A 13,102-nucleotide genomic window follows, 5' to 3' on the forward strand; every position below is an offset into this window, starting at 1 on the left:
CCCGCGTCCCCGCGGGTTTTTACCCTATTAGGGGACGGGGATGGGCGACTTTCTATTCCCGTGGGGCTCCTCGTGGGTACATTATAAAACCCGGCATGTTTCGCGGGTTTAAACCCGTTTGAGTACTACCTGAACCCGAAACCCGACAAAACCCGTCAAAATACATTATTTAGCACACACCGATCCATCTTGACTCAAGTGGCCCAAAGCTACAGTGCCCGAGCAGCCGAGCCCCACAGCATCGAGGCCCTGGAGTACAAACCAACCCCTCGCTCGGTCGCTGCAGTGTTGCTCACTCTTTAGGACTCTCTCTCCCACACAACACGAAACCTAAATCTAAACCTAGGTCCCCCAGCCGTCGCCTGCTGCTGTAATATGCTCCTGTTTTTCTTCTAATTGTTGCTGTGTTTCTTTGACTGCTCGTGGGGACGGGTTCCCCGTGGGTTTTGAAAACCCGATGGGTTTAGGGGACGGGAAAAAATGTAACCCCGCGCACGTTAATGGGGACGGGGACGGGTTTACGATTTTCTCGTGGGGATGGGTTTGGGCAAGCAAAACCCGGTGGGTTTCGTCCCCGTTGCCATCTTGAATCCTGCATAGTATGAATGACCTCCAGGTTATCTGAGTTAATAATAAGTTGATGTGTGACATACGTATTGTAATAGAGGCACACATTTTCAAAGATAGGCACATCATTATGGTTTTTTTTTCCCGCAATGTAGACAGGGCAGGAAAAGTCACTCTGGCATGACATATTGACATGATTGTATCTCATCTACTAGTGACATGCGTGATGCATTTTTGTCTTTTTCATAAATAACTGGCTGAACTTTCTTATGCTAGAGACGAATTGACTTCCGTTTCTCCTTTGGAAATCTTGCTGCAAATGGGTTATGCCCGATTGGGACGATTCTTAATCAGGGAAATACATGTGAGTTCTTATTAGAGTCTTCCAGCATTTTCTTATATATTTTTATTATCGATTGAAGGGATTTACATCCACTCTATTTGACATGAACAAAACATTATCAGCAAAATGAAATGAGTACAGTCATACAAATAGGCAAATTCGCAATATATCTGGGATGCAGATGCCAATTATTCGTGATGATCCTGAATTTGTTTAGGCAAGTAGCTGTTGGAGTATTTGCCCATTGGACTGGTATAGATACATCTCATAATAATATATTTACTGTGATTGGGATACATAGAGGTAGAATATTAAGCAAGAAACACCATGGAACTACCATATGCCTCTTGATCTGATCTTCTGAGCCTCAACTATAGCACGAGAAGCTGAGCATAATTTATTCACCTCATTAGTCAGCATATACACGATGGCGTTTGTAACTCACTTGGAAGTAGCTCATTTTTGAAATGCATCTTGGTAGTGATCGTGACTCATGAAATAGCTCTCTTTAATTCTTTATGCCTTCTGCATCTTTCCATCCGAAACACTTTTCCAAAGAGAAGTATGAACCGGTAAGCTGGGGGACTTGGGTCATAACTGGGGATTGATGATATGCGACAGATGTTGGGCATCCGGTAGTTTAGGGTGTACCATGGAGCGTGGACCAAAAGTCCAAAACCCACCTTACTAAAAGGACCTTCTTACAGTATGTTGATAAGGGAACTACTCCCTCCGTTTACAAATATAAGATGTTCTACCTTTTTTCTGAATCGGATGTATATAGACACATTTTAGTGTGCTTGTTCACTCATTTCAGTCCGTATGTAGTCCATATTAAAATATCCAAAACATCTTATATTTGTGAACAGAGGGAAGTACATTATTATTCGGAAGCAATGGAGAGGATGATGGAACTGATGCAAAGTAACGGAGTACAAAATGTGGTGAGGTGCCCTGGGCCCTGTCTGATTTCTTTGTTTATTAACTCGGTTGTTTGTTTATCAACTCCCGAATCTAACATATTTTATTTATCTATTGTAGGCACGCAATTATACCAGTAGAATTGGGGGCTTTGAGGAAGTCAGCAGAAACTTTGAAGACATTGCTACAGAGCTGGCCAAAGGGTTTCCTTTGGTTGTTGATATTTTGCCTGGGAGAAGTTTTTATGATCTTATGTATGGCGAAATATACAGGTGTCCATATAATGACAGGACTAAACCAGCCGGACTAACAATGGCTATCCACACCGTCGTTCTTGTGGGTGCTGCAAGGGTTGGACCAGATGATTACTTCTACTTTTTAAATAGTTATGGAGAAGAATGGTGTTTGAGGATTGAGAGGGACACGCCGAAGGAAATTGGAGGTGTAGGTAAACTTATCGCCAATGATATCTGCAATGCTCCTTTCAAGTTTTGGAGAATGTGATACCTTGTTTTGAGCTCTTAAAAAGGCACTAGAGTTGCATTGCCTCCTAGCAGGTGAGCCATTGGTACTTCCATGCTTCTACTGGATGAATGATTAAGTTTGATTACTTAGTATGGATAATTGGGCTCTTGGTACTTGTGAGGGAAGGGATTTATTTTTCAGTGGATGTTGTTGGGGTCTCATTTGTGTGATCAATTGAAAGATCAAATGTATAACAGTGATGAGCAGCAGTTTCATTCTTTTGCCATGTATTATTCGTGTGAACAAGTGAACAATTGTTTGTATGTATGAATTCAGTGATTGGTCCTGTCAATTATGCCGTAATTTGGTATTCTTATTCAGTTTCGTATTTCCAGCTGGATGGGCCCAAAATGTTTGACGAAAAATTAAGGACGCCGATAATTGTCACACGTTTGGCACAATGAACATTCGCCCACACGACCCTGTGTGGCATATCCAGCAGGCAGTCCACACGACTTTGTGTGAGCGAATATTAAAACTGCCTACACGTGTGGCACGAGGAGTACCCTACCACACACTCGTTCAACACGAAGGACACACAGCCCACACGCCTCTATCACATGAGGCCTTTTTCTCTGTGAAAAAGGAACAAAAAGCCCACTGACAACAAATTAAATGAAAAGGCCCAAATTTTGTTTTCTTTCTTTGACAAATAAAAAGCCAGATTTTGCTCAGCTACTAAAAAATGTCATCAGCTTTGAAAATAGCAGAAAAATTGCCATTCGAGTTTTTTAACAATGGCATAGGTTTATAAACACATATTTAATCCCCCAATGAAATATGGCAAATCTGCCATGACAAAAAAGAATATTCAATATTGCCATGTGAAAAAACACAAATAGTCAAAAAATTCATGTGAACACAAAAATTTGACAGGACAAATAAAAGATAAAAAATGCAATGGCATTTTTAATTAAAAATGCCATGGAAGTTTAATTAAAATTGCCGTATTTTGAAGGATAATTTTGCCGTGTGTTAGAAAAAAAAAAGTTGAAAATCAAGTATGAACAAAGAGATCTGCCATGGCAGATTGGTATCAAAGAATTGCCGTGTTTTGTATGATGAATTTATCATGTGTGAAAAACACAAAAAGTTGAAAATTCAAGTATGAACAAGAAACTTTCCATGGCAGATTCATATCAAAACTTGCCACGACGAAATTCACGTAAACTAAATTTGCAAGGTTATAAAAGAAGGAAGAAAATTGGCCATGCTCCATAAACTACCGTTACCATGAAAGATGCAATGAGATCGCCATGGTCCCGTTTAAAAAAGAAAACTTGCCATGTTGCAAAAAAAAGAAATGAAATTTGCCATGCCTCGTAAACTACATTTGCCATGATAAACACACTAAGTATTTTTCGCACATGGCAAATTCATCATAGAAAACACGGCAGATTTGTATCAAAGAGTTGCCGTGTTTTGTATGATGAGTTTGCCGTGTGCGAAAAAACACAAAAAGTTGAAGATCAAAGTATGAAGAAGAAAAATTGCCATGGCAGATTCACATCCAAACTTACCATGGCAGATTTGTATCAAAACTTGCCACGGCGAATTCAAGTAAACTAAATTTGCCATGATTTGAAAACTAAATCTGCCATGATTTGTAAACTAAATTTGCCATGAACCAATAAGCTGAATTTGCCATGATTTGTAAACTAAATTTGCCATGAACCAAAAACTAAATTTGCCATGATTAGTAAACTAAATTTTCCATGGTGAATAAACTAAATTTGCCATTATTAACAAACTAAATTTGCCGTGGTTAAGTTAGAAAAAAAAGCATACATATTGTCATGGGAGTGTTGACAAAAAACCCTAAATTTGCCATGTTTAGAATATAAAAAAGTTGTTCAAAAATTTGCCATGTTGTTATTTTTTTTATCAAAATTGACATATTTTGTGTGAATGAAAAATTGCCGTGCATGTGAAATACGACGAAAAATTGCCGTGCATGTGAAATACCATGAAAAATTGCCGTGCATGTGAAATACCACGAAAAAATGATCAAAATTGCCATGGCAATGGCTTTTCAGAAATTGATGCTTCAAATTTATGTTTACACAAAATTCAGTTTGACATGGCAAAAAACTAACTCTGACAATTGAATAGCAACTTGCCATGGCAACTATTCACTAACAACAAAAGATGAAACCTATACACCATTATAAAATTACCATGTCAGTTGATTATAATTTGCCATGGAAAACAAATATGTAATTAATAGTGAATACCCCATAGTATAATAAATTTGCCATCTTCAATGCAATAAAATTGCCATGTGATATTTTTATGAATTTCCCATGTCAAAACAATAAAATTGCCATTTGTCATGCATACAACAAAATGTTTAAGTTGCCATCACACAAAGATTTCAGAAAAAATAGTGCCTCAATCAGAACAGATCAGGCAATGAAAAAGACATAGAGCTATCTAGTTGCAAACCAGAGCATGAGAACAAATGTACTACTAGCAAAACAGCAACTCACCATCTGAATCATTGCCGGGGCTAAGGAACTCCATGCGCATTTGGTGGATCCCGACTTCACCGGTGCATCCAGGCGTGCACATTGGCTGGGCTCGCCATGGGGATCCTGCTCACCAGTGGCTGTACGGAAGCTCTCCGACGGGATTTTTTGTCCAAAAAGACCCTCTGCCGAACGCTATTGTCAAAAAGGACTATCTGCAGATAAAAACGTCAAAAAGGACCCCCTGACTACTGGCGGCAGGTGCGGCAGGCGACACGTGGCACCTGCCGCCACGCCAGGAGGCGGCGGGCCCCGCCGCCACCGCAGGAGGCGGCCGCGCGGTGCACAACGGGTTCTTGCACAGTGCGACGGAACGGGCCCGGAGCGGTGGGCCCGGCCGCCACTAGGTGAGGCGGCGAGCTCTGCCGCTGTCGCTTCCCGTCCGACAGCCTCAGCTGCGCGCGGGCCGAGGCGTGGGCCAGGCCGCCACCGGAGGAGGCGGCATCTTTCTTCACGCCCGACGCATTTTCCTATTGCAGATGGCGCTGATTCCCGTGTGCAACAGCGACCCTGACGGCGGTGATTCCCACGAGCGGGAAAATGCACGCTGATGCTTCTTTCGCCCAAGAAACAGTCTTGCTTTAGCTTCTTTTGCCTCAGCGGATAGGACCGCACTGTGAGAATCGCTCTGGCTATTGCTTGAGAGGATGCGACGGCATCAGTCACTCGCTGCGGGAATCCAATACTGCGGGAAGCTATTGTGCCGACACTACAGGGATCCTAAAATTTACTGCTTAATTTTCTCGCCATTATTTATCGTCTGGGCTTATAAAAGGAGACACCGAGGCTCTCGTCCAGCCATCCTTGAAATCGCCACTGCGCAAAGTGTATAACACAATTTTTTTCAGTCGGTATGAGTTTGCCTTGCTCGGATCAAAGCATTAGGCCGAGGAAAATGAAGAACGCAAGAATATGCCTCCTCATAGGTACCATACAAGTTCTTGAATATATTTTCCTTCGCATGCCTAGCCTTGCTGTAGCTAACAGGGAATCCAATTAGATCCTCTGCATCTTTTTGCAGAGCCCTAACACTAATGTTGAGACTTCCCTGCACAATTGTTTCCATCGTCTGTGTCACAAATTTTGCTGTCACATTGCAGTGATCTGAAAGAGTCCTAGTTTGCTCACAGGTATGCTCCACTATTTTTGTGATATGCCATGACTGACATACCCCAGGCTTCAGTCTAGCGAGAACTCTTCCGCGGCAACCTTTCGCGGTGTGGATGCATATGACCTTCAACTCTTTTTTATCAGACTGCTTCACTCTATGCTGGCGGTGGATGCCGATTGCATAGCTACCCATTGCCTGGTAAGCAGACTTCTTATCTGGGAAAACTTGCCCAACCTCCAGGCTTCCCGCTCCTAGGCCAGAAGCAGAGTGAAATTCGTTGGTGATGCTCATATCCTGTAAAAACCCAGGTTGCAGTGCCGCCGCGACCGCCCTCTGAGGAGGAACATCTTCTTCTCCGCTTGACTCCGAAGACGCAGAAGAATGATCATCATCATCTAGCGCCTCCGGCAATCCCTCCACGTGTTCGCTCATGTCAACGGCCGCCGACCAATATCCTGTGTCATACACAGGCTGGCCGCCCGTCAGTTCCGATGGGCCGATGCTAGGGGCTGATGTGATGGCCAACTCGACCTCACCACCCCTGCTACTGCATCCGGCAACATCAGTGACTGAAATGAACTCCACATACACCATCGGTTGACCATACATTGAGTTATTGGGATTGCTTGCAAACCTCATGTACGACCCCCACGACTGATCACTTGTGACAGGCCGCAAACCCCAACGGGCAACTGTCCCATCATTTCCTCCGTCAACGACGAAGGCCTCCATTGTCATTTTTTTTCCTGCATCACTGGGCCAAACACCGCTCGGATGCACCTTCTAACAGCTGCGTAACCCACGTTGACCATGTCTCTCACCACTACTGTAGTCGACTCACAGAAGGACACATCCACCCCGCATGGACCGTCGCGTAAGACGTTCCCATAGTACACTACTAAATTTTCCATAGTACCTAACCAACATACATGTTAACATTTCAAATAATTAGTAACTGAACATTTAGTAACGATGACAACATTTACATATCTTATGACTAAAATAATAACCGTATTTTCGTTATAAATATTCGGTTTGTTTTTAGAATCATTTGCTTAGACTTTAAGGGGTTGTTTGGTTAACGGGTATTTAAAGATCTATTTTTCTCAAATTTGTCTATGAGCGTAACAAACTAAAACTCTGTTTGCTTTCTCTAACTACCCCAAAAATATCCTAAAATAGTTCTCGTAACATGCAAAAACTTAGCTTCTGGAAAAACGACTTTTCGTAAAATATGGTTTTCTACATAATTTCCTTACAACAGGTTATGACAAAACTGAGGGTAAGTACTCGCTATCCAAACAACCACTAAACATAATATTACGATAATAATATTTAAATATCATATGAGTAAAATATCTAATTTCTTCCGGCATGATATAATGTTTTTCATATCATACGATAAATTTCATTTATTTACAAATAATAATATTTGCAGCGGCATGACAGTACATCAATATAAAAAATATTAACAAAATTACGGCGTCATTTTATACCTTAGGTCCAATATGGATGTGCTTGCAAATGCAATTAAGCGTCCAAATAGTTCGAATAAATATCCCTCACCAGTAATATATGAACAGAGTCAACCTATTATCACATGAATATCAATATTACACACGGATTTTTCTTTCTGCTATCAAAAGTATGAAAATAACACTTGCATATATGTGGTCATCATCTCAAAAGGGATAGCGAAGATGGTAACACAATTTCTTCAATCACGTCATCTCCTCCTTGTTTGCTACTAAGATGAATTATTTTACCTAATTACATTTATCATTAAGTACATTACCACCTAATCTTAACATATAAAATTTAGATTATTGTGACATAACAAAGTAGACCTACGATTTCCTAACCATAGACTTATTAATAAACATACCACATGAAATATCATACCACATTCAATGAACAATTACAGTGTAATTTTTTCTTAATTACCGTATTAAGAGCTTCTCGCATGTCAATACAAATGTATGCAACTAACATTGATACAACATCTTCAACCTACTCTTATCAAAAAAATAGTTTAAATGTTGTATCCGTCGTTTGAATTTTTTCCGAACCTCTAAGCACTAACATCACATAGCTAATGACGAGCTAAATGACTAACTAATTACCACCGTGCATCACAAAAAAATCCATGTATTGCAAAGCTCATACCTTGATCTCCCCCTTCGTACTTCACTTAGCACGGCAAATCCTACTCCAGAAACTCCAAATGACTCCTCCAAGTGCTGAAATAATGCCTAAAACAACATAGAGTACACACTTAGGAACTAATCAAACAGAACTAAAACATCATGCATGCAAACAAAACCAACAAAAATGGATAGATCTTACCTTAATCTATCTTTTCTTCAACTTCACCATCTTCGAAAACCAACTCTAAATCGGCCAAAATCACGAGTGAAAGTAGCTACCAAGTATTTCCTTCTGTGTATTCTTCTAGACTTAGACAGAGTAGAGAGGCAGTGAAGGCAAGGAGAGATATTTGAGAGAGTGTATGCGCAGCCGCGGTTGTGCGTATATAAAGAGGAGGAGCACTGTATTGTCGGCAGAACGAGGTACACTCAGCTACCGCAGCCTCGGATTCCAGCATTGCATTGTCTCATCACACGCAGCAACTACACCGCTCTCGGGTGTCGGCAAGAAGCGGAAATCACGCAGGCTGCGGGAATCAGATTCCAATTTACAAAGCATCTGCGAAAATCACGCGCTGCAGCAGGCCGTCCAAATTAGCGCCGTCAGGTCGCTGTCATAGAAATCAGCGCCGTAGAAATCAGCGCCGTCAGGGCTGTCGGGCCGCATGCGCGCTGCCGCCTCACCTGGTGGCGGCCGGGCCCGCGCCTCGCTTCCCGTGAAGATGCGCTGCCGCCTCACCCGGTGGCGGCCGGGCCTGCGCCTCGCTTCCCGTGAAGATGCTGCTGTCGGCCTTGGCGCGGCATGGGCAGCAGCGGCCGCCTCAACCAGTGGCGGCGTGGCCCACCTGGCCTCACCCGTTCCGTTGCACTGTGCCGAATCTGTTATACCGCGCGCGGCCGCCTCCTGTCGTGGCGGCCGGGCCCGCCGCCTCCTGGTGTGGCGGCAGGTGACACGTGTCACCTGCCGCGCCTGCCGCCACTGGTGAGGGGGTCTTTTTTGACATTTTTATCCGTAGGTAGTCTTTTTTGTCAATAGCGTTCGGCAGGGGGTCCTTTTGGACAAAAAATCCTCCGACGAAAACTGCTGGACAAGCTGCTCGCCACCATGGCATCGCGCGCATGTTCCAGGCGTTCCAGCGGTCGCAACGCACATCTCCACTGCCTACAGCTCGTGCTCCCGCTCATGGAGGAGCTCCGCGAGGCATCCCAGCCTCGGCCCCTCACCGACAACGTTGAATGACGCCTTGCCCTCCTCAGCTGCACCTTTCAAAGCCGCCCGCCGACCAGGCCGTCGTCCCCGTCGGCGTCCACCGCGACCATCCCGCGGCGTTGGAGCCCCCGAGCTCCGCGTAGCGTACCCGCCCCGCCTCGTTCATCGCCTTGCTCTCCTCACCTGCGCCTTCCAACCGCCCACCGATCGTGACATTGCCCCTGTCGGCGTCCACCACGACCATCTCGTGGCGCTGGAGCCCCCGTTGATCCGCAGATGCTCCTCTCCGACTGCGCCCTGCCTCCTTGAGTAGCATCTTGTTGGCTTCGGCTCCGCCGCACCTCCTCGAGCTCCGCCTCGTCATCTCCGTCGCCACGCCGCTGACACGCCCCGCGGTCGCGCGTGGAGGGACTCATTCTCCTCTTCCAGGGCCGCACGAATGCCTCGACCTGGTCGTGGCCACGCCGCCGCCCGGCCTGCGGCGAGCCGCCGCTCATGGAGACGGCCGCACGGGTGGTCTCCGTGCCTTGGCATGCTTGGGTTGGATCCAGCCATCTACCGCCATCTGGGGCCCTCAAACCGCGCATCTAGCGCAGCCCTCGCCGGGGCCCGGGAGTCGCCAGGATCCACGGGCTTCGCCGGATTAGAGGCTGGCGGGGGAGGATGTTAGGATAAGTTGTATAGGGAGAGGAAAGTAGTTTAAATTGTACTCTGTCTTCTGTCCCTTCTTCTGTTCCAACTCCTGTAACCTTGATCGATCCTGTGACGATCGTTCGTTTCTTGTAAGCCACGACAATGTTTCTATATAATGCAATGCGGCCCAGATGAAGGGTTCTACGCTTCCCACAATAACTTATATGATAATCAGAGCCCCTTCCTCTCGTACATCTAGCCACGACAATTAGATCGATCTAGATTGAATCGGGAAGAAAGAAAAAGTGGGCTGAGAGAAAGCTATGGCAGGCACCGCCGCTAGCACCGTTGCTTCCACCGAAAACTCCCTGACCACATCCACCATGAGTACCCTATCCACCCAATCCGCTGGATCCACCTATGGGTCTTCTTCCACCTCCAGCAACTCTATCTCTCTCGGTTCACCTCCATCGGAGAAGCTCACGAGGAAAAATTTCCTCCTCTGGAAGGCCATCGTGCTACCCCAGATCAAGGGAGCACAGATGGAACACTTCCTGGACGGTGCAACGCCGGCGCCCCCTCCTATGCTCACCATCACCAAGGATGGGAAAGAAGAGCAGATCTTCAACTACGCCCGCACAATCTGGTACGCTCAACAGCAACAATTGCAAGGTTATCTAATGGCATCTCTGTCCCGGGAGGTTCTTGCTCAGGTGGTGACTCTCCAGACGCCGGCCGAAGTGTGGGCGGCGATCCATGCCACTTTTGCTGCTCACACCCAGGCGCAAGAAATCAACAACCGCATCGAGCTCGCCAATCTTCACAAGGGGAACTCCACCATGGCGGAGTATCTCGCCAAAATCAAGGCGCTGGCGGACGAGATCGCCACCATCAGCGCTCCTCTCACAGATCGGGAGATGACCTCCTACGTCCTGAAGGGACTTGACCTGGAGTACAACTCCGTGGTCTCAGCCCTGCAAGCCCACGTCGAGCCCATCACCACGCCAGAGCTCTACAGCCAGCTTCTTAGCTTCGAGGCGCGCGTCAATCTTCTGCAAGGTACACATCATCGCCAATCTTCTGTTAACAGTGCTTCTCGAGGGCGCGGCAACAGTGGTCGCGGCCGTGGTCACCAAGGTCGTGGCCGTGGCGGTGGTCATGGCGGGCGTGGCAACAATCAGGCTCCGCCCCACTCTGGTGGTGGTGACCGCGGTGGAGGCTACAACAGCAACAACACCTATGGCGCCTCCTCCAACTCTCGCCGCACTAGGTGTCAACTATGCAAGAAACCGGGCCATGAAGTCATTGACTGCTGGCACAGGTTTGACGAAGATTTTGTACCTGATGCACGCCATGCAGCCGCTGCCATCCGGGAGCAAGGAGGAGGTGATGGTGATACGGTCTGGTATGCGGACTCCGGCGCTACGGACCATGTCACAAACGAGCTAGAAAAGCTTGCTCTTCGCGAGAGATATCATGGCAATGATCAGATTCACACCGCAAGCGGTGGAGGTATGGAAATTCAACACATTGGTCAAGCTTCTATTAATTCACCTAATCTTAAACGTGATCTAGTTCTTAAAGATGTCCTTCATGTTCCTGAAGCTGAAAAAAATCTAGCATCTATGTCTCGTTTAACTCTCGACAATAATGTCTTCTTTGAGACTCATCCCACCTATTTTTTCATAAAGGATCGGGCAACGAGGGAGCTCATTCATCACGGTAGATGCATCGGAGGGCTTTACCCCATCACATCAAGAGTCTTTAGTCGCAAGCGTCATCGAGTTTACTCCGTCACCAAACCCTCCTTGGCAAGGTGGCATCAAAGATTAGGACATCCCTCTTCAATCGTAGTCAAGCAAGTAGTCAATAAAGGCAATTTGTCATTGTCAAATAGTTCCAATAATGAGTCTGTGTGTGAAGCTTGTTAATGTGCGAAGAGTCACCAACTTCCCTATCCTGTGTCCAGTAGTGTGTCACATGCTCCTTTAGAGCTTATTTTCAGTGATGTATGGGGTCATGCAAGAGATTCTTTTGGAAGGAAGAAATATTATGTTAGTTTCATTGATGATTATAGCAAGTTCACCTGGATATATTTGCTTAAGAATAACTCCGAAGTATACTCTGTTTTCCAAGAGTTTCAGAAACTTGTTGAGAGATATTTTGACAAGAAAATTCTTGCAGTCCAAAGTGAATGGGGAGGAGAGTATGAGAAACTCAATGCTTTCTTTCGTGACATAGGTATTATTCACCATGTATCTTGCCCCCATGCTCATCAACAGAACGGCTCGGCCGAGAGAAAACACCGTCACATTGTTGAAGTTGGTCTCTCCTTATTAGCTCATGCTTCCATGCCACTTAAATATTGGGATGAAGCTTTCATCACAGCTACTTATCTCATTAATCGTCTCCCTAGTAGAGTTATTGGCAATACAACTCCTTTGGAACGTCTGTTTCATCAAAAACTAGACTATAACTCTCTCAAAAAAATTGGGTGTGCTTGCTACCCAAATTTGCGTCCTTATAATCGCCACAAACTTGAGTTTCGTTCTACTCAGTGTGTCTTTCTTGGCTATAGTAATCTTCATAAGGGATATAAGTGTCTAGAAGTTACTACAGGTCGCATCTATATTTCTCGAGATGTTGTTTTCGATGAGACCTTGTTTCCTTTTGCCAAACTTCATCCAAATGCCGGAGCCTTGCTTCGTTCTGAAATTTCCCTTCTTTCAGACTCTTTATCTAATTCTGATCACAAGGGTGAATTAATTAGAACTGATCATGTGGAAAAATCCATGGAAAATCTAGAGAATTTTGATAATTGTGCAGCAGCAGGACGTGATTTTATGTGTGCAGAAAATGCCAAAACTGGCGCTGGATCCCAGAAGGATTTTCCTGCAGGTGCGGAATCTAAGGCGCGGCGATCCAAGGCAGATTTCCCTGCAGGCGCGCGATCCCAGGAGGGAATCGGCGGCGCTGTAGGCGCTGCGCCTGACGCTGCATGCACGCCCAGCGCGGGGCCACGCGCTTCTGCGGGGCGGGTGGCCGACAACTGCCCAGGAGCGGACCCCACCAGCGACAGCGAGGCTGGTGGCCGCACGCGTTCTCCTGCGCCAGCGG

This window comes from Triticum aestivum, chromosome 7A (assembly GCF_018294505.1).
Source record: "Triticum aestivum cultivar Chinese Spring chromosome 7A, IWGSC CS RefSeq v2.1, whole genome shotgun sequence".
In the NCBI taxonomy this organism is placed as follows: Eukaryota; Viridiplantae; Streptophyta; class Magnoliopsida; order Poales; family Poaceae; genus Triticum; species Triticum aestivum.